General features: G+C 51.2%; 1 protein-coding gene across 1 annotated transcript in view; it reads left to right on the plus strand.

Moving 5' to 3' along the window:
* Positions 1-18,970, plus strand: part of ksr2 (kinase suppressor of ras 2) — a 592,582-nt gene that overhangs the window by 195,839 nt on the left and 377,773 nt on the right.

The following is an 18,970-nucleotide window of genomic DNA, read 5'->3' on the forward strand; positions in this document are numbered from 1 at the left end:
GGCCGCAGTGCCAACCGGGGCCACCCTGTAGCCCTTGGAACCTGGCTGGGCACAGGAGTATGTGTCATGCCATGACCTTCCACCCCCTGCAGACAATGGCGTTTCGCATTCAACCAGCCGCCGTGGCGATAGTTGCAGATCTGCCAGATGCCCTGCGGCTGCATGAGCAGGGGCCACTCGATGAGGAGTGGGAAACTGCAGCAGTGGAGCGGGCAGAAGAGGAATGGGCTACAGAGGGGCAGAAGGCGGTCGCACACACTGGAGGGCGAGGCGGAGGAGCTACCAAGGAGGAGCTCCATGAGGCCTCCTGTGTACCGGCACCGCCTGCCATTCGAGGACCTGCCTGACCGGGCGTTCCATCAGAGAGTCATGAAGACAGCCCAGTCCATCACACGAACCTGCCTCCCATCCATTGACTCTATTTACACCTCCCGCTGCCTGGGAAAAGCAGGCAGCATAATCAAAGACCCCTCCCACCCAGCTTACTCACTCTTCCAACTTCTTCCATTGGGCAAGAGATACAAAAGTCTGAGAACACGCAAACAGATTTTAAAAAAAGCTTCTTCCCCGCTGTTACCAGACTCTTAAATGACCCTCTTAGGAATGACCTGATTAATATTACACTCCTGTATGTTTCACCCAATGCCGGTGTCTATGTATTTACATTGTGGACGTCATGTTGCCCTATTATATGTTTTCTTTTTATTTTCTTTTATTTTCATGTACTAAATAATCTGTTTGAGCTGTTTGTAGAAAAATACTTTTCACTGTACCTCGGTACACGTGACAATATCAAATCCAATCCAGACTCCGGCTGAGCAGAGAGACAGTGCGACACATCTGCCATATGATGGCACACCTGGCACCGCAGGGGTATGGGGAGGCATCCCCCCCTCCCACACGCCCCCCCCCGCCCCCCCCCCCCCCCCGCCCCCCCCCCCCCCCCCCCCCCCCCCGGCGTTGGCTCCTGGGTGACGGGTTACTCTCTGCGCCTGTGGCTGATGACACCTATCTGGAGGCCACAGACCGACGCGGAGACCCGATACAATGACACCCACCATACAGCGACCAGGAATGTGATCAAGTGATGCTTCGGCATCCTGAAGATGTGCTTCAGGTGCCTGGAACGCTTTGGAGGGGCTCTCTTGTATGAGGCTGAGAGGGTCGCCCGCATTGTGGTGGCCTGCTGCAACCTCCACAACATCGTGCAGCAGGACAGCACGGTGGCGCAGTGGTTAGCACAGCTGTCTCACAGCACCGAGGGTGCAGGTTCGATCCTGGCTCTGGGTCACTGTCCGTGTGGAGTTTGCACATTCTCCCCGTTTTGTGTGGGTTTCTCCCCCACAACCCAAAAGATGTGCAGGGTAAGTGGATTGGCCACCTTGGCAATTTAGCCCCTTAATTGGAAAAAATGAATTGGGTACTCTAAATTTATTTTGAAAAAAAACATTGCGCAGCATAGGTGCGATGTGCTGGAGGAGGAGGATGAGGAGGAAGGGCACGCCTCGTCCAATGGGTAGGATGCGGAGGAGGGGGAAGATGAACAGGACATAGGGCCCAGGCAGGCAGGGGAGGCCGCACAATGTTATCATCAGGGCCAGCATGCACGGGACGCTCTGATCACCTTCAGGTTCGCCGACTAGGAGGGAGGGGGTGGAATGCTACCAGGGGCAAAGACACCACATCCCAAGCCCACAGCCCCTCACTTTCCACACCGCCAAACTGTCCGCTTTCACACTCCACCGTTAGACATAGCTGCGGCGCTATGAGCTGGGGTCCCTGGGTTGGCAGTGACAACTGGTCTTGTCCATGGAATGGAGGATGATGACAACCCGCTCTGCGATGAGCTCTGGTGCTACACATCATATTACAACGTCTGACTCTTGCCCACAGTAGCACCTTCCACCTGGGTGATGCCTGCATACGAGCTGGCCAGTCCTATTACACGGTCCCATCGAATCCCTAATGCTACGTCTTGGGGATCCCCAGATGATACATCAGGAGTAGATGCGGCCTGATATGATTCCCGCCCTGCGACCTCGATCCCCGTTGGCCCACATCTCCTGGGGCGACCCAGCCTAGATGGACATGGCCGCTGCTCAGGTCTCCCAGATGGCATCGTGCCACCCTGGGACACCTCCCTCTGGGACTGGGCCACCCCGACCAGTGTCTGCGACACGCTGTCCAGCGCCTTGGCAATGCCGCTGACATTCCCAGCTATGGCCTGCTGTGACTGGGCCATGCTGAGGAGCGCCGCTGCAATTTCCAGTGGCTCTGGCACATGGCTGCCCGTGAGAGCGCAGCTGAGCTGGACACCATTATGGACGCTGTGGAGGAACAAAGGAGGACCCTATATCCCAGCCCGGGAAGAAGGCCGCCGGGTGCTGTCGTGCCCGGGCGCAGGTGGCAGAGGCAGTCAGCGTCGTGAGTAACGCTGCCCAGACTGGCATTCAGTGCCAGAAGAAACTCCTCGATTTCCTCAGGGTGAGTCGGCTGTTCTGTGCCCCTGGCACTAACCGCGCCACCCCACACATCCGTAGCCTGGCCCCTCTCCCCCCGGATGGCCGAATCCCCGACCAACATGCCAGCCACCATGGCCGGGTGCCCTGGCCACTGAGGCCACCACTACCCTATCCCTGGGCTGCATGCATCGGACCATCTAACAATGTCGTTGTTTGTGTTCCCCCCCCCCCCCCCCCCCGGCCGCACAAAGCTGCCAGGAGTGGGAGAAGACAAGAGGAAGACCAGCAGAACTGCGGCCCCTCACCATGCCCGAGCAGAAGGCACTGGACGTGGTCGGTATCCGAGGAGAGGCAGGTCACCGAGGGGGAGTTCGACGGCGGGCGAGGAAGTGAGACCCTGCTTAGTTCGGATCCCCATGACACATGTGCCGGCACCCCCACAACCCCTTTCCACGCACAACCCACACCCGTTCACTGCCTTCACCCCCCCAACCCCCCCGCCCCCCAATCCCTCCGCCCGGCTGTCTAAACAAACATGTCGTCCTGTGTGTTACAGGACCTGCTGGAGATAGGGCCGGTCGATCCGGAGCCTCCCGTCCCCAGCCAGTGCCAAAGCTGCTGCCCCCAAGACAGCCGAGCACTGACGGGAAGAGCATCCCGAACACCAGATCTTCGCCCATGACTCAGGACACACCGGAGCTCAGGTCGGAAGATGACACTGAATTTCTATCACTGCTGTCTCCAACACCCTCCATCAACCCAGAGACTATCACCTAGGTTGGGCACATTAGTGAAGAGGCACCCGGGACACTATCTGGAGCGCAGCACACATCGCACCTGGTACAGCAGGTGGAGGTAGGAGCAGCCGAGGGGCCAGACAGCCGGAGGGCAGGCTGGCTCCAGGAACCAGCTGCTGTCCAGACATGTCCCGGGCTGCTGGAACATCCAGTCCCAGCCACAGTGCAGATGCAGTCAGAGACCCAGGGATCACAAGGGGATGACGGTGGGCATCTGGCATCTATGGGTGCAGTTGGAGGCGTCCATCTGCGGAAAGGCGCAGGGGGTGGTGCTGGTCATGCGTTCCAGCCAGGCTGACACAGCACGGGTGTTATCCTCGGTGGAGGCATTGGGGGCGACGGTGTCGGCATGGGTCAGAGTGTCCAAGGCGTGGGACCTTCTGTGCAGGCAGGATCTGAGGCCCAGGAGTGTGCTGCCCTCTCACAAGCAGCCATATGCCAGAGCCACTGGCCATTGCAGCGGCGCTCCTCAGCATGGCCCAGTCACAGAAGCCCATGGCTGGGAATGTCGACGGCATTGCCCAGGCGCTGGCCGGCGTTGCGCAGGCACTGGACGGGGTGGCCCGGTCCCAGAGGGAGGTGGCCCAGGCACTGGCTGATGTGGCACAGTCGCAGCGTGATGTGCTGCAGTCTCAGACAGAAATGGTCCACTCCCTGTTCTCCATGGACACGGAACACCACAGCACCTCGGACTCCCCCTCTCCTGTCCCTAGTGCATCTGGTGGGCAGTGGGCAGAACAGAGCGGGCTGCTGCCAGCCCATCCAGGCCGGTTGCCCCAGGAGACGTGCGCCAACGGGGCCCATTGTCATAATGCAGGTGTCACCTCCTCTAGAGAGTACTGTTGAGTTATAGGGATTAGGCTCAGACTGTGTAGATATCTCCACACAATAAACACCTGTTACCACTTGGTGCTCTGTCTGTTGGGTGTGGCGGTGGGCAGGTCCGGGCTGTCTGTGAAGGGTGGGTGGGCGGGGACAGTGCAGGCCCTGTGGGAGGACCATGTCCCCCCCCCCCCCCCCCCCCCCCCCGCGGCCCCGACCGTCCCCAGCACCCCCCACTACAGGGATTTGACGTGACCTTGTGATGACTGGCCAGCGCGCGTGCAGGGATCACTCAGATGGATGGTGCTACTGCGGGCAAGAGTTAGACATTGTCATATGATGTGCAGCTTCAGAGCTCATCGCACAGCGGGTTGTCATCATCGTCCATTCCATTGGACCAGACCCGCCAACTCTGTCAACCCAGGCCCTCCAGCTCGTAATACCACAGGTATGTATAATGGAGGGATGTGCAAGTGGGAGGTTTGGTGTTGTAGGAGGTGAGGGTATGTGTGTCTGGGATGTAGTGTCCGTGCACCTGTACAGCAACCTCCCCCCACTCTCCATCCCCTAACTCCTAGTCAATGAACCTGAAGGCGATCAGAGAATCCCCTGCGCATTGGCCCTTGTGCGGCCTCCCCTGCCTGTCCGAGCCCATGTCCTACTCATCGCCCTTCTCCCCCGCATTCTCCTCGTCGGACGAGGCCTGCCCATCCCCCTCAGCCTCCTCCTCCTCCTCCAGCACACCACCCCTCTACTGAGAGATGATGTGCCGGATACAGCAGGCCACCATGATGCGGGCAACCCTCTTAGCATCACACTGCAGGGCCCCTCCAGAGCAGTCCAGGTACCTGACGCACACCTTCAGGATGCCGAAGCACTGCTCGATCACACTCCTGGTCGCTGCATGGGTGTCGTTGTAGCGGACCTCCGCATAGGTGTCATCAGCCACGGCCACAACGGGCAATCCCTGTCGCCAAGGAGCCATCCCCTTAGCTGAAGTGGGTGCTCCTCGAACATCTCAGGAATCACCGAATGTGCAGGATGAAGGAATCATGCACACTGCCCGGTTATCGGACACAGCGGTGTACGATGCACAGCTGATGGTCACAGATCATTCATTGAGTGGTACCCCTTCGGTTAGTGTAGAGCGGCCTGTTATCCACAAGTGCCCGGAGGGCGACATGCATCCCATCTATCGGCCCCTGGACCCAGGGAATCCCGGTGATGGCAGCGACCTGCTGCCCCGGCAACTTGGTGGGCTCGGTCCACATGGAAATGGATGTAATGATCCGCCTGGGCTTATAGGGCCTCTGTGACAGCGCGGATGAACCTGTGCACCGAGGTCTGTGAGATCCCGGACAGGTTCCCACTCGGTGACTGCGACGTTCAGTGTGACCTCCCCCATAACCCCCCCACCCCGTGCCAGGTCTGCCATCACCTGGCAGATGTGTTGCACTGTCTCTCTCTGCTCAGCCGGAGTCTCAAACGGCATGCCCGGTACGGCAGGTCCTCGAATGACAGGCGGTGCCGGTACACACAAGGCCCCTTGGCACTTCCTCACCTTCGGCCTGCTAGGCGGCCGGCCCTTCAACCTGTGCTGCCGCCACCTGCCACTCTGAACCCGTTCCTCTGCAGCTTATTTCTCTGCAGCCCGTTCCTCTACTGGCCGCTCTGCTGCTGCCCACCTGCTGCTGCAGCTTCCCCCTATGAGAGGCTTCCGCTCACATGGCCGCAGGACATCTCGCATAGCTGTGGCCATGGCCATGGCGGCCAACATTGTTGAATGCCTAATGTCATTGTCTGCAGGGGGTGGAAGGCCAACATGTTAGCATGGCGCACACTCCCGTGCCTAACCAGGTTTCATGTGCTACAGGGTGGCCTCGGTTGACAGTGCGGGCTCCGCCCACACATGTCCCTCCCCCATACCCCGCACCCCTGCCCCATCGGTATCCGGCATCGTAGGTGCCCCGGTCGTGGCGCCGGACCCTGCTGCCAGGGATACCGTTGGCTGGCATTTCCCTCATTGGGGCTGCCTTGGATGTGGCCCTGAGTGGTCCCCCGGTGGGCGACGGTCGGTTGGGCAGGGTGTTTGGGGGTGTGGGGGGGTGCTCTGCCGGGGGGTGTGGTGCGGTGGTGGGCACAACCATCCGGCCGATGTCACTGTGTGGAACCAGGGGCTGAGGTGGGTGGTTAGTGGGTGTGGAGCAAGATTGCCGCTGTAATGGCGGTCGATGTCTGGGCACCGCCCCAGTCCTGTGGGAGGGCACCCCAGCTGCTCGGCCTGTCCGGGCCGGCAGCCCACACTCACTACCTCCTCTCTCTCGCTCCACTACCATGACGCCAGATTCATGATTTTGAGACCACGTGAACCATGCCTTCGGGAAGTCGGCTCATCGAAGGTGGTGAATCTTGAAGGCCCCGGAGAATCTTGGAGGCCCTGGAGAGTAGGGTGTCAGGCCCACTAACGATATGCCGACTGTCCTTTAAACCCGTGCGACAACTGACACATTTACGCCATTTTTGGTGTGCCGGAGCATCCCAATTTGGTGTCAAACCGGCGTCTACTGCTATTTTGGCATCGGCAAGCGGAGAATTCAGCCCAATGCGTTTTCGAATAACATTGGTAAGAGGCAGTGTAAAGTTACAAGGTGAGCGACCACACGGAAGCAATGGCTGCAAGAAAAGCTCAAATTTATTATACCTATTATGTCACATCCCGAAGGGTCTCCCGCATCCGGCCCAAAGTTTATGTCCCAGAGGCACCTGCACTGGAAATTCTATGATTCTATAATCTAAGGAGATCGTACTCAAGTTACAGACTCTGTGGCCTCTGGTCAGGTTATAACATGCAGCATGTAGATGAGAATTAGAAGGGGAACCTTAGGATTGATCCTTGGGAAACTCCATAGGTAATGATGTGGGAGTGGGAAGAGAAGCCATTGCAGATGGTTCTCTGGCTCTGATTTGATAGATACACCTGAAACCAAACAAGGGCAGTTCCACCCAGCTGGAAATTAGAGGATAGGCATTGGAGAAGTAAGTGTAGTTATCATAGAATTTACAGTGCGGAAGGAGGCCACTCGGCCCATCGAGTCTGCACCAGCTCTTGGAAAGAGCACCCTATCCAATGTCAACATCTCCACCCGATCCCCATAACCCAGTAACCCCACCCGACACTAAGGGCAATTTATCATGGCCAATCCACCTAACCTGCACATCTTTGGACTGTGGGAGGAAACCGGAGCACCCAGAGGAAACCCACGCACACACGGGGAGGATGTGCAGACTCCGCACAGACAGTGGCCCAAGCCGGAATCGAACTTGTGTCCCTGGAGCTGTGAAGCAATTGTGCTATCCACAATGCTACTGTGCTGCCCAGTTAACTGTGTTGAAGGCTATAGATAGGTTGAGAAGGATGAAGAGGGATAGTTTACTCTGGTTACAGTCACAAAGAATGTAGCTTGTGGTTAACACCGCTGCCTCACGAAGCCGAGGACCTTGGTTCGATTCCAGCCCCAGGTCACTGTCTATGTGAAGTTTGCACATTCTCCCCATGTCTGCGTGGGTCTCACCCCCACAATCCAAAGATGTGCAGGGTGGGTAGATTGGCCACACTAAATTGCTCCTTAATTGGGAAAAAAGAACTGGGTACTTTAAATTTATATTTTAAAAAAAGAATGTCATTTGTGACTTTGATAAGGGCTGCTTTGATTTTCTGGTGGATCAGAAACCTGATTGGAGGAATTCAGAGATGAGCACAGATTCAGGAGGCTACAACTCTGTCAAGAACTTTGGAGATAGGGCTGTAATTTGCAAGAACAGAAAGGTAAAGGGCAAGTTTTTTGAGAAGAGGGCTGATGATTTCTCATTAATGAGGAAGGGTCAGTATCTCAGGAGAGGGAACCATTAACACCATCGGTTACCACAGGAAGGAAAGTTGGGTGGCTAACAGTTTGGTCACAATATTGTTTCAAAGGATCTTGAAATTGGGCTTTTCTTGGTGAGACTGTTTAAGTAAAAGTACAACCTTCCCTCAAATCTTTGTTTTATACAGTCGGTGGAGCAGACTTTGCCAGCTCTAATAGGCCCCACCCTGCCCCGCCAGTGTGATGGCGGAAATCATGCGCCAGATTCTCTGTAAACTGAGTGCCAGAGAGTCCGGAGAAAAAACCTGGCTATGCAGCTGGAGACCTACACACTGGTTTTCAGACTGAAAACTGACACGCTTGACACATTTTGAGACAATTCACCCCTTGTTTCATTTTAGAATCTTAGGGTGAGACTGTACAGGGTCTCCCCCCCCTCTAAACAATCAGGCAGACACCGCCCATGATCCCGACAGCCACCCAGCAGCAATTTTATGCTAGGAGCAGTGTTATTGTTTTAAGGTGGGGCTGCCATCCTTTTCTTGCCTTAGAGACCTGCCGGACGATTGGTTTGACTGACAGCTCTGTTTCTTCAACAGCATCAGCTAGTAGCAGGGGTCACTGTTAGAACTACAGGTAGTGTCCCAACATTGACGCTCCCAGATGAGTCTGGGCTTGGGGATCTCAGCAATGGGGGGGGGGGGAGGTCTAGGTTCAAGAGACTGGAAGAATTGTTAAAGTGGGGAATGACCTTGTCAGGGAGGGGTACTTCGGATGGGCACAGGAGACACACAAAAAAGAGCACCCTGGCTTTGACCAGCACCAGCCTGTGCAGCTAAAACGGCTGGCCATTCTTTGTGACATGGGCCTCTCAACACCGCAGGTAAAATGCCTCAGAGGTCCACAGATGGGCGGGCTGCCCCACCACAGCGCAACATTTCAGCCTGTGTGTGTAGGCTACGTGCAGGCCACAGGCTGGGTTTTACGTACACCCCCTGCCTTCACACCTGCGGACGGAGAACTGTAAAATCCAGCCATGAGAAACAACTTTCAATTGATTTGCAGAAAATTGTGAGCACCATGCGTGACAAGATTCTAATTCAAGTAAGAAGGAGAACTTGCAATCCTATAGACTTTCCTTTTCAAGATTTAGAATGCCACCTGAACATGTTCCGCATGTTGTGGTATCATTAAAGCTGCTGTTAAGAAGACAATCAGTAATGTTGCCCCATTGCAGTGCATACAGTTTAACTTTCAGGCTATTCAAGCACTGTTGCTGGATAGAAAGATGCTCTATTTTCAAGCTGTCACCATCAAATATTTTGAAAACAACAGATGAAAGCAGATTTTGGGCTGATACAAGATAACTAACCAAAAAGTGATCACTTGTTGCTGCAAAATCTAGACTAACTATAGTATGCAGCACTGTCGGAGATACATCTTCCCTTGAGATGTTAAAAGGAGGCTCCACCTTTATATTGTGTTTTTATTTTGCTCCAGAAAGATCAATATGTTTTTGGAAATTAAAAAGAGAAATTTTGCGTGATTTGGAAACATAAATGTTAGCATTGGCTTTGTCAGTAATGGCTCTGTGATTGAATATGCTTTAAAACAATTGATAAATATTAATAAAATATGACTCGCCAAAAATAGATGTGACCTCTCACGTTACAACAAATCTCATTGCAAGGCATGGGCTGCTTTTCTTGGAGTATCTGAAAGTACAAAACTAGACAAAAAAGTAAAGCATTGTGCCCGAGAAATGTCAATTCTATTTCTGGTATATAGAGCTTATATCTCTTATTTAGATATAACACTGCTTCATCATAAAATGTCTTCTTCAGAAAGATTGACCAGCGGGTTCACTTTGACTGGACTGCTGCAGAAAGTAATACATGCCATGATTCCAGCTGGGACTCCAAGGCACAAGCAGGAGTGCCTTATGTTTTATTTTCTATTTGTGTAAGGCTTCAAGAGAGCTGTCATGTTTAGCATCTTGGGAGGTCATGCATGTTACCTCACTGACAAACCTTAAAAATGCACATGACTGACGTGTGACAGATAAGCTGTCATTAGCCAATGTGACAGGTGACATTATGGGCTTTATATGTTAAGTGGAAAAACTGAGACTTTTGACAGTGCAGAATTTTTCAGTGCTGCCACTGCCTTCTCTGCTGAAGATTTCCTTTTATTGTCTGTCCTTCTGATAAAGAAGGTAGAGTCCTAGCCTTTGAACATAAGGTGTAACTGTTTTCTTTCAGATTAAGTGTATTTTGTACATTTTCTGCACCTTTTAAAACTGTAATCAAATCGCAATTTTTAGAATGTCTAAAAGAGCACTTTCCCTGGGGATTGAAGCCCGCACCTATGCACTGCAAGGGATTTTTAATGTTTAGTTTCTTCGTACATTGCCCTTTGAGATTTGGATTTGAATAGAACTAAGCTGATGCGATGGAAAGTCTCTCTCTCTCTCTCTCTCTTTGCTACTTGTAAGAACAGTGAACTTTGACAACCTTGTTGAGACTCTCATAAATGCACAGGTAGAACACAATGCAGCCAATAATAAATTAATAAAATTGCAGTTTCATTCAGAGAGGCTACAAAGGTGACTGATGTGGGAAATAGAAGTGTTTCACTTATACACTAAGGAGATTTGTGAAGTGAGCTTCTGTGGATTCTCATTTGATCATCAGGTAGATATGGCAGCAGTATTCTGTCAGGAGGAATGTTTTAGAATATTGAAGTATTTGAACATTAGGAAGCTTTAAAACTATTTTTAAATTCCAGGTCACTTCTAATATTCAATTCTTTAGAACTTTTTCATCTTTCTCACTTTGGTCTTCAAAAAGCAAGTTTCAAAATTGATGTGAAGATGTTGATATCAAATCTCTTGCCTTACCTGGTGACTCTTCAGGTAAAACCAGTGAGTGATTCAGTGACACAGAGCAGAAAGCAAAAATTTGGACTTGGCTATTTGGACTCTAAGCCAGAGCTGCGACAAAGGTGGAGCAATTGGATTTTTATTAATCTCAGTTAGAAAGAAGAGATGTGGAGAGGTCATTAATGTGACACTTTGTTGAACTTAGAAAGAAATTTAAGGGTTCTCGTTATTTTCCACTTGTTTTAGTATGTTTGTAAATTCGCCATCCAGTGCACAAGAAAACTGGCCTTGTGTTTTAACCCTTCTGCATGAAAACTTGTTTTGGAAATTAAATATCACGAAGATACTGATTATGACTGGTTGTTTCACCATTGTAGTCAATACTCGAGCAACCGAACATGCAAGTTTCTAATATGAGTCACCTCTATAGCAATTGAGTAGGAAGCCTGACTGGTTTCCTTCATTCTAACTGAGATTACTAAATCCAATTGCTGCACCTCTTTTGCACTTCTGAGTGAGGCCACTAATAATTGTAGTGATTGAATATAGGAGCTTTCTCATCTATGTGGTTCAGCTACTCACTGGCTTTAATTAACTCCGCCATTGGGGAAGCCAAAAGATATGGTTCAAGCAGTCAACGTATCACATTGTGCCTGTGCACTTTGTATGTTGGTGATGACATTACTCAAGGATGGATTGTTTTATATGCAAAGTCTGAATACCCAGATAAATAAATCTCCCTTTTTCCACTTTCCGTAATCGGCGGGACGGGCAACTCCAGCGGGACGGAGTGACATGAACCACTCCGGCGTCGGGCCGCCCCAAAGGTGCGAGTGGCGTACCACAAGGATCTGTTCTGGGGCCGTTGCTGTTTGTCATTTTTATAAATGACCTAGAGGAGGGCGCAGAAGGATGGGTGAGTAAATTTGCAGATGACACTAAAGTCGGTGGAGTTGTAGACAGTGCGGAAGGATGTTGCAGGTTACAGAGGGACATAGATAAGCTGCAGAGCTGGGCTGAGAGGTGGCAAATGGAGTTTAATGTGGAGAAGTGTGAGGTGATTCACTTTGGAAAGAATAACAGAAATGCGGAATATTTGGCTAATGGTAAAATTCTTGGTAGTGTGGATGAGCAGAGGGATCTCGGTGTCCATGTACATAGATCCCTGAAAGTTGCCACCCAGGTTGATAGGGTTGTGAAGAAGGCCTATGGTGTGTTGGCCTTTATTGGTAGAGGGATTGAGTTCCGGAGCCATGAGGTCATGTTGCAGTTGTACAAAACTCTAGTACGGCCGCATTTGGAGTATTGCGTACAGTTCTGGTCGCCTCATTATAGGAAGGACGTGGAAGCTTTGGAACGGGTGCAGAGGAGATTTACCAGGATGTTGCCTGGTATGGAGGGAAAATCTTATGAGGAAAGGCTGATGGACTTGAGGTTGTTTTCGTTAGAGAGAAGAAGGTTAAGAGGTGACTTAATAGAGGCATACAAAATGATCAGAGGGTTAGATAGGGTGGACAGCGAGAGCCTTCTCCCGCGGATGGAGGTGGCTAGCACGAGGGGACATAGCCTTAAATTGAGGGGTAATAGATATAGGACAGAGGTCAGAGGTGGGTTTTTTACGCAAAGAGTGGTGAGGCCGTGGAATGCCCTACCTGCAACAGTAGTGAACTCGCCAACATTGAGGGCATTTAAAAATTTATTGGATAAGCATATGGATGATAAGGGCATAGTGTAGGTTAGATGGCCTTTAGATTTTTTCCATGTCGGTGCAACATCGAGGGCCGAAGGGCCTGTACTGCGCTGTATCGTTCTATGTTCTATGTTCTATGTTCTAATCCTCCACACCTTCAGGGGCTAGGCCCGCCCCCGAATGGTTTGCGTCCCGCCGGCTGGCTGGGAAGGGGGTTTGCCGCCACACCAACCGGCGCTGAAGGGCCTCTGTCGACCGGCGCGAGTTGGCGCATGCGCGGGAGAGCCAGCATGTGCTGACGTCATCCCTGCGCATGTCCGGGGGTCTTTGTTTCTGCACTGCCAATGGTGGACAGCCACAGCTGTCGGTGCGGAACAATCGAGTGCCCCCACGGCACAGACCCGCTCACGGAACGGTGGCCCCCGATCGTGGGCTAGGCCTCCATGGGGGCACCCCCCACGGCCAGATCCCCCCGCACCTCCCCCCCCCCCCGAGAACCCCGGAGGGCCCCACGGAGCTGGGTCCCGCCGGTAGGGACCTACCTTGATTTATGCCGGTGGGACCCTCGTTAAATGGGCGGGACTTCAGCCCATCGCAGCTCGGAGAATTCAGGCGGCCCCGGGGCCCATTGAGTCGTGTCGGTCCCCGCCAATTCACGCCGGGGCGTTTTGGGGGGGGGGGGGGGGGGGGCGGAGAATTCGGAGGACGGCGGGGGCGGTATTCATGCTGACCCATGGTGATTCTCCGACCCGGCGGAGGGTCGGAGAATCCCGCCCAATGTTCTCAAGCAAGTATTGGCCATACCATATTATCAAGTGAGAGTTGACAATACTGTGTTTTCAAATGAGAGTTGGCAATACCATGTTCACAAGTGAGAATTGACAATACAATTTCAAGCAAGAGTTGGCAATTGCGTTTCTCAAGCGAGAGTTAACAATACGATAGTCTCAATTGAGAATTGACAACATCCAACTAGCTGAAAATATGAGCTTGATTGCCAACCTCCTGTGACATGAACTTGGGGCTGGAAATCAGATTTGCTTTGCATTGAGAAAGCCTCGATTTTGCTCCTTAGTTTGTCACTGAAAGTACAAAATAAAGTTTGCCTCTTTCTTTGTGCTCACACAGGACCAAGACGTCCTGAGAAATGATGGCTGCAGTTAGAATTATTGTTAAGATTTTGTAAAAATCGGTTCATGGGATGTGGGCATCTCTGGTAACATCAGCATTCATTACCCATCCCTAATTGCCCTTGAACCAAATGACTTGTTAGGGCATTTCAGTGCGCAATTAATTGCTGTGGGTCTGGAGTCACATGTAGGCCAGACCAGGTAAGGACGGCAGATTTCCTTCCCTAAAGGAGATTAGTGAGCTAGATGGTTTTTATGACAATCGATGATAGTTTCATAGTCATCATTACTGAGGCTAGCTTTCAATTCCAGACTTTATTATTGCAATTTAAATTTCACCAGCTGCCGTGATGGGATTTGAACCTGTATCCTCAGAACATTAGCCTGGGTTTCTAGATTACTGGGTATGAGGTGCTACACAATAACTACTTTGTCAAAGTTTAATTGCACTGGTATCACTTATTGGAAGGTTTTATTTCAATCCTTTTATTTACTCATAAAATGATACAGCACAGAAATGACCTAGTGAATCAGTGTGGCAGCTTTTCCATTGCTTTTATATCCTTCCTATAATGGGGCATATGAACTGCATATAGTACTTCATCTGCAGAATAGCTAGGGTCTTGCACTACATGGACAGTTCTTCCTTGTGTTTATGTTTTATGAGGGTGGCTTATTTTCTAGGCGAGTTCTCTCACTCATCGACCTAACTTAAGCCGATGAAAACTCTGAAAGATAAGCATTTATTCTGTATTCTATGCAATATATTTATTAAACTTTACAAGCAACCAGCTCAATCAGTAATCTAATATTGGGCTTACTGAGGTCAGGCAATGCCATTGATAGACAATGACGGGAGTTTTCTTTGTATTACAACTGTGAAATCTAGATACAACGAAGTCTGAGTCCAGGAGCGATATTCTCTTCCCCCCACCCCACGGCGGGTGGGAGAATCGTCGGGGCGCGGCGCTAATCACGCCACGCCGCCCTGACCCCCGGACACGATTCTCCCCCCCCCCCCCCCCCCGAAACCAGCACCGCACAAACCGCGCTGGGCCGCTCGGAGAATTGCCGCAAACGGCGAGCGGCAATTCTCCGGCCCGGATGGGCCGAGCGGCCGCTCCGACACGACAGGGTCCTGCCGGCGCCATCCACCCCTGGTCGCTGCCGGCGGGAACTCTGCGGGAACGCTCGGGGGGCAGCCTGTTTGGGGGAGACTCCTTCACCGGGGGGGGCTCTGAAGGTGTCTGGCCGTGATCGGGGCCCACCAATCAGCGGGCGGGCCTCTCCCCCACCCCAGGCCTACATTCCACCGCGACCAACCCCTGAACACTAACGCCATATTGCGTCGGGGCCGGCGCCCATAAGAAGTTCGCCGCGCATGTGCAGGATGGTGCGGCCCATCTGATCATGCACAGGATTGAGCTGCCCCAACTGCGCATGCACAGGTTAGGGACGCTGGACTGGCGTGAACCACTCCAGTGCCGTGCTGACCCCTTGTGGGGGCCAGAATAGGTCGTGCTCAGGCCCTGTTCGCGCCGTCATGAAACGCGATGGCTTTCACAACGGTGCGGACACTTGGTTCAACGGAGCGGAGAATCGCCCCCCAGATATTTCTATTATTGGCCGCCTTAGCATTGTCGCTTAACCCTAATGATAGAAGAACGCTCACTCCTAAAGTGCTTGGCTGCTGCTTGCACACTTCACAGCTATCATTTTAAGTGAGATTTCTTTCAAATTAAAGTGCTTTTTTTATACGCAGGAAAATCACCAAACTCTCTGGGTGGGATTCTCTGTCCCGCCAGCTGGGCAATGGGGTTTTCCATTGTGGGCACCCCCATGTCGTTGGGAAATCCGCAGGCCTGTGTGTGCTGCTGGCGAAATGGAGAATCCAGCCTCTTTTCATTCGATGTTGTGTCAATTTTCAAACCATCAGCCTTGCTATCTGCGACTGGAAATCACTGTGTGGATATTCACTGGATCATGCTGAAATAAATGAAAGTGCAATTTTTGTCACTTGACTTATTTTTGAACATGGTGTGTGATGGCACATTTGAACTACACCAGCACCCTATAAAATTAATAAATTGATGCACTATGAATTATGACGAGGCGAGAGTAGAGGGTAATCAAGGCTTTATTAAGCAGAGATGTGTGGCCTCCTGCAGCTGCTACCAGAATGGGAGCAGCTCGGTGTACATCCACATTTATACTCTGCCTACTGGGCGGAACCAGCAGGCAGAGATCTACCCCTGTACCTGTAGTACAGGCACCTTACCGTATTACCTCTATTATACAATCAGTGGTAACTACCCCACCCTGAATTGGAAAAATTTGAAAAAAAATTTGTACCTGATCCAGAATCAATAAAAGCAAATTATCTATTCATTTATCTCATTACTCTTTGTTGGACCTTGCTGTGCACAAACTGGCTGTTGTGTTTCCTTGTATTCCAGCAGTAACTACAAGCAAAGGTTATTTGTTGGTTGTAAAGCACTTTGGAACATCTGCGAAGGTGCTATATGAATTCAAGTTCATTCTTTACCTGAAGTGGGGTTTGAACAAACAATCTTCTAACCGAGAGTGCTGCAACTCAACCAAAGCTGACAGATGCTGAGATGTGAAAGCCTCCACAATTCCTAATGCTGTACTTTCAGCTAACCTTTGAAATTCACTCCAATGGAATAAATATGGCATTTCCAGTTCTCACAGTCAGCCTTGACGATTCTGCTAAATCATCCACGGGGTGACAAAATATGGAAGCTGTTTTACTTGATTGTGACTGTTCGAACTTGACCCTTGCTTCCACAACTGAAAGGGAAGCTTTTGTATCTTTAGTCTGAACCTAGGGTGGAATTCTTCCTTCTGCGGACTAAGTCTTGTGGTGGGATTGGAAATGAGGAGACCTGCGGGAAAGCATGTCAAACCTTCAGGCCCGAACCTTATTAATTATGCATCTGGGTGTTTTGCACAGTATTCCATGACGATGAAGACCTGATAATGCATATTCCGCTGGTGGGTGCTATATTAAAAAGGCTCCCAACATCACTAGCCCCTATTGAAGAAAGAAGCACTCTGAGGCTGACAAATGGACCTCCTCCAAGACACCAAATCTGGAAGGTCCACCTATAGGTGCTCCGCCTACCCATTGCTTTGGCGGTCCAGGTGTAGGGTTGCAATAGGCCTCCAACCTGAACTTCAGAGGCAGCCCTAGGCATTGTTCAGGTGAGTCCTGACATCTGCATGCCACGTTGATACTAAGGTGTTTCGCCCCAGCGTGTTTTCGCACTGCGACGCGGAGAATCGGGTGTGGGTAATCAGGCCTTCACCTGCATTCCATTTGTGGAATGCAAACCAGGTTCGCTACGGATTTCCTGATTCACCAGCAGAGGATTCCACTGTAAATCCATGCTGGTGTAAAACCGATTTTTAGGCCTCCCACCGAATTCGCCCTCCGGCCCGCCATTGACCCCCCTGGCGGGGGCTTGAAAGAATTCAGTACAGTGTTCTAAACATACTGCACCAATTATTCTCCCCTACCACTCTGTCACCCCCTCTGTATTTATAGAAATTGCAAGAAATTTTACAATAACATTTTGCATACCTGACAGCTTGTGAAATTAGCAACAAGGCTGACGTATGTGCATATTTTAACTTATATTGGCTGCCTGTGTAACACAAATAGCTTGAAGCTGTGCAATTCTTCCATCAATCACTTTAATATGAGTGTTTTCATGGTCCAAGTGATGTGTGAGATGTGGCTCACTGTCATTGTTCCTAACTAAACATGAAGTCACTTGATGCGGTGTTGGGAAACCTACTGACTCTAACCTAGCATAAATTATCGTGGAAATCTTGAAAGTTCCCATTGGCACTCCAGATCTGTATGTGTAATGCAAATCTGGAGTACACAACTATGAAACTATATCCATTCTCTGATAAGCCGGGCCTCTTGAATCAGTGTGGCACCTACCCTCCTCTCAGTTAGCCTCCGGTGTTTTTTGAGTGAAACTGTTAACTATTATCCAAGGGGAGAAAGCTGGTTGGTGATGCAGAACAAGGCCAGCAGCGTGGGTTCAATTCGCGTACCAGCTTACCCGAACAGGCGCCGGAATGTGGTGACAAGGGGCTTTTCACAGTAACTTCATACTTCTGACAATAAAAGGTAATTATTATTATTATTGTCAAAAGCTGATGTCGCTCCACGTGCGTAGGATTTAGTGAGGTCTTGGCAATACACTAGCTGACACAAAGGGAGGTCTCGATCTTCCTGCATTGAGTACTCAGATAGTAATCTTCACAATATGATAAAGTGCGTCACTTTTGTAGCTCTCCAGATATTGTCGTGGCCGCTATTAACTTTATGCCAAATAGAGTCCCCCTGGACAACCCTTCGTCACCCCCTGGATATCCCCCACCAGTCCATCCCCAGCCCTTGCTGAAGCCCCCCCTGCCAGCAGCCGGCTCCCGTCCAACTGTGGTGGCGCTGGACATCACAGCTGGTGACCCTGAGGGATGGGGTCACTGGTGACACCACTGCCTTAGAGGGGCAGAAAACCACATAGGGTTCCAAAGGCCGCGGTGCAGTTGTCCTTTGCTTGGGGTGAGCTCTGCTAATCCCCTTCTCCAGTGTTTTTCAAACTTTTTTTTCTGGGGTCCCATTTTTACCAACTGGCCAACCTTTGGGACCCACGCCGGCCGACCTTCGGGACCCATGCCAGCGACCTTTGCGCCGGAATGTGGCGACTAGGGGCTTTTCACAGTAACTTCATTGAAGCCTACTCGTGACAATAAGCGATTTTCAATTTTTTCTTCATTTTACTCTTCATCAGCAACAGGGGCAGCGGTGGAAACAACTGCTGCAGCAGCTGGGGCACTGCTACCAGCACCAACGTTGCAGATCAGACTATTGACGTCAATATTAGCCAATGACTTGGCAAACAGACAAGGCCAGAAAGGCTCAATGGCCACACCAGCTGTTTTAATCAGGGCATTGAGTTTGTCTTTGTTGACAGTGACCTCATCGCCGTGCAGGATGAGCACGATGTAGATACAGGCAAGTTTCAAGGTGGAGGCCATGGCTCTGGATCTCTGCGGGTGGGTCCGATGATGCTAGCCGCCGGATGGAAACTCAGCCTTAGCTTCGCTCAGAAGAAGCGAGCACTTCCAAACCAGGCAGAGCAAGCAGCAGCCGGCTTTTAACTATGCCGGCTGCGAGCGGCTTTTTTTACCATATCAAAAAAATGCGGCCGCGTGCGTGTCCGCTCATCGGTGCGCATTTTTAATATATGGTAAAAAGGCCGCTCACAGCCGGCATAGTTA

The sequence above is a fragment of the Scyliorhinus canicula genome, chromosome 1 (genome assembly GCF_902713615.1).
Source record: "Scyliorhinus canicula chromosome 1, sScyCan1.1, whole genome shotgun sequence".
In the NCBI taxonomy this organism is placed as follows: domain Eukaryota; kingdom Metazoa; phylum Chordata; class Chondrichthyes; order Carcharhiniformes; family Scyliorhinidae; genus Scyliorhinus; species Scyliorhinus canicula.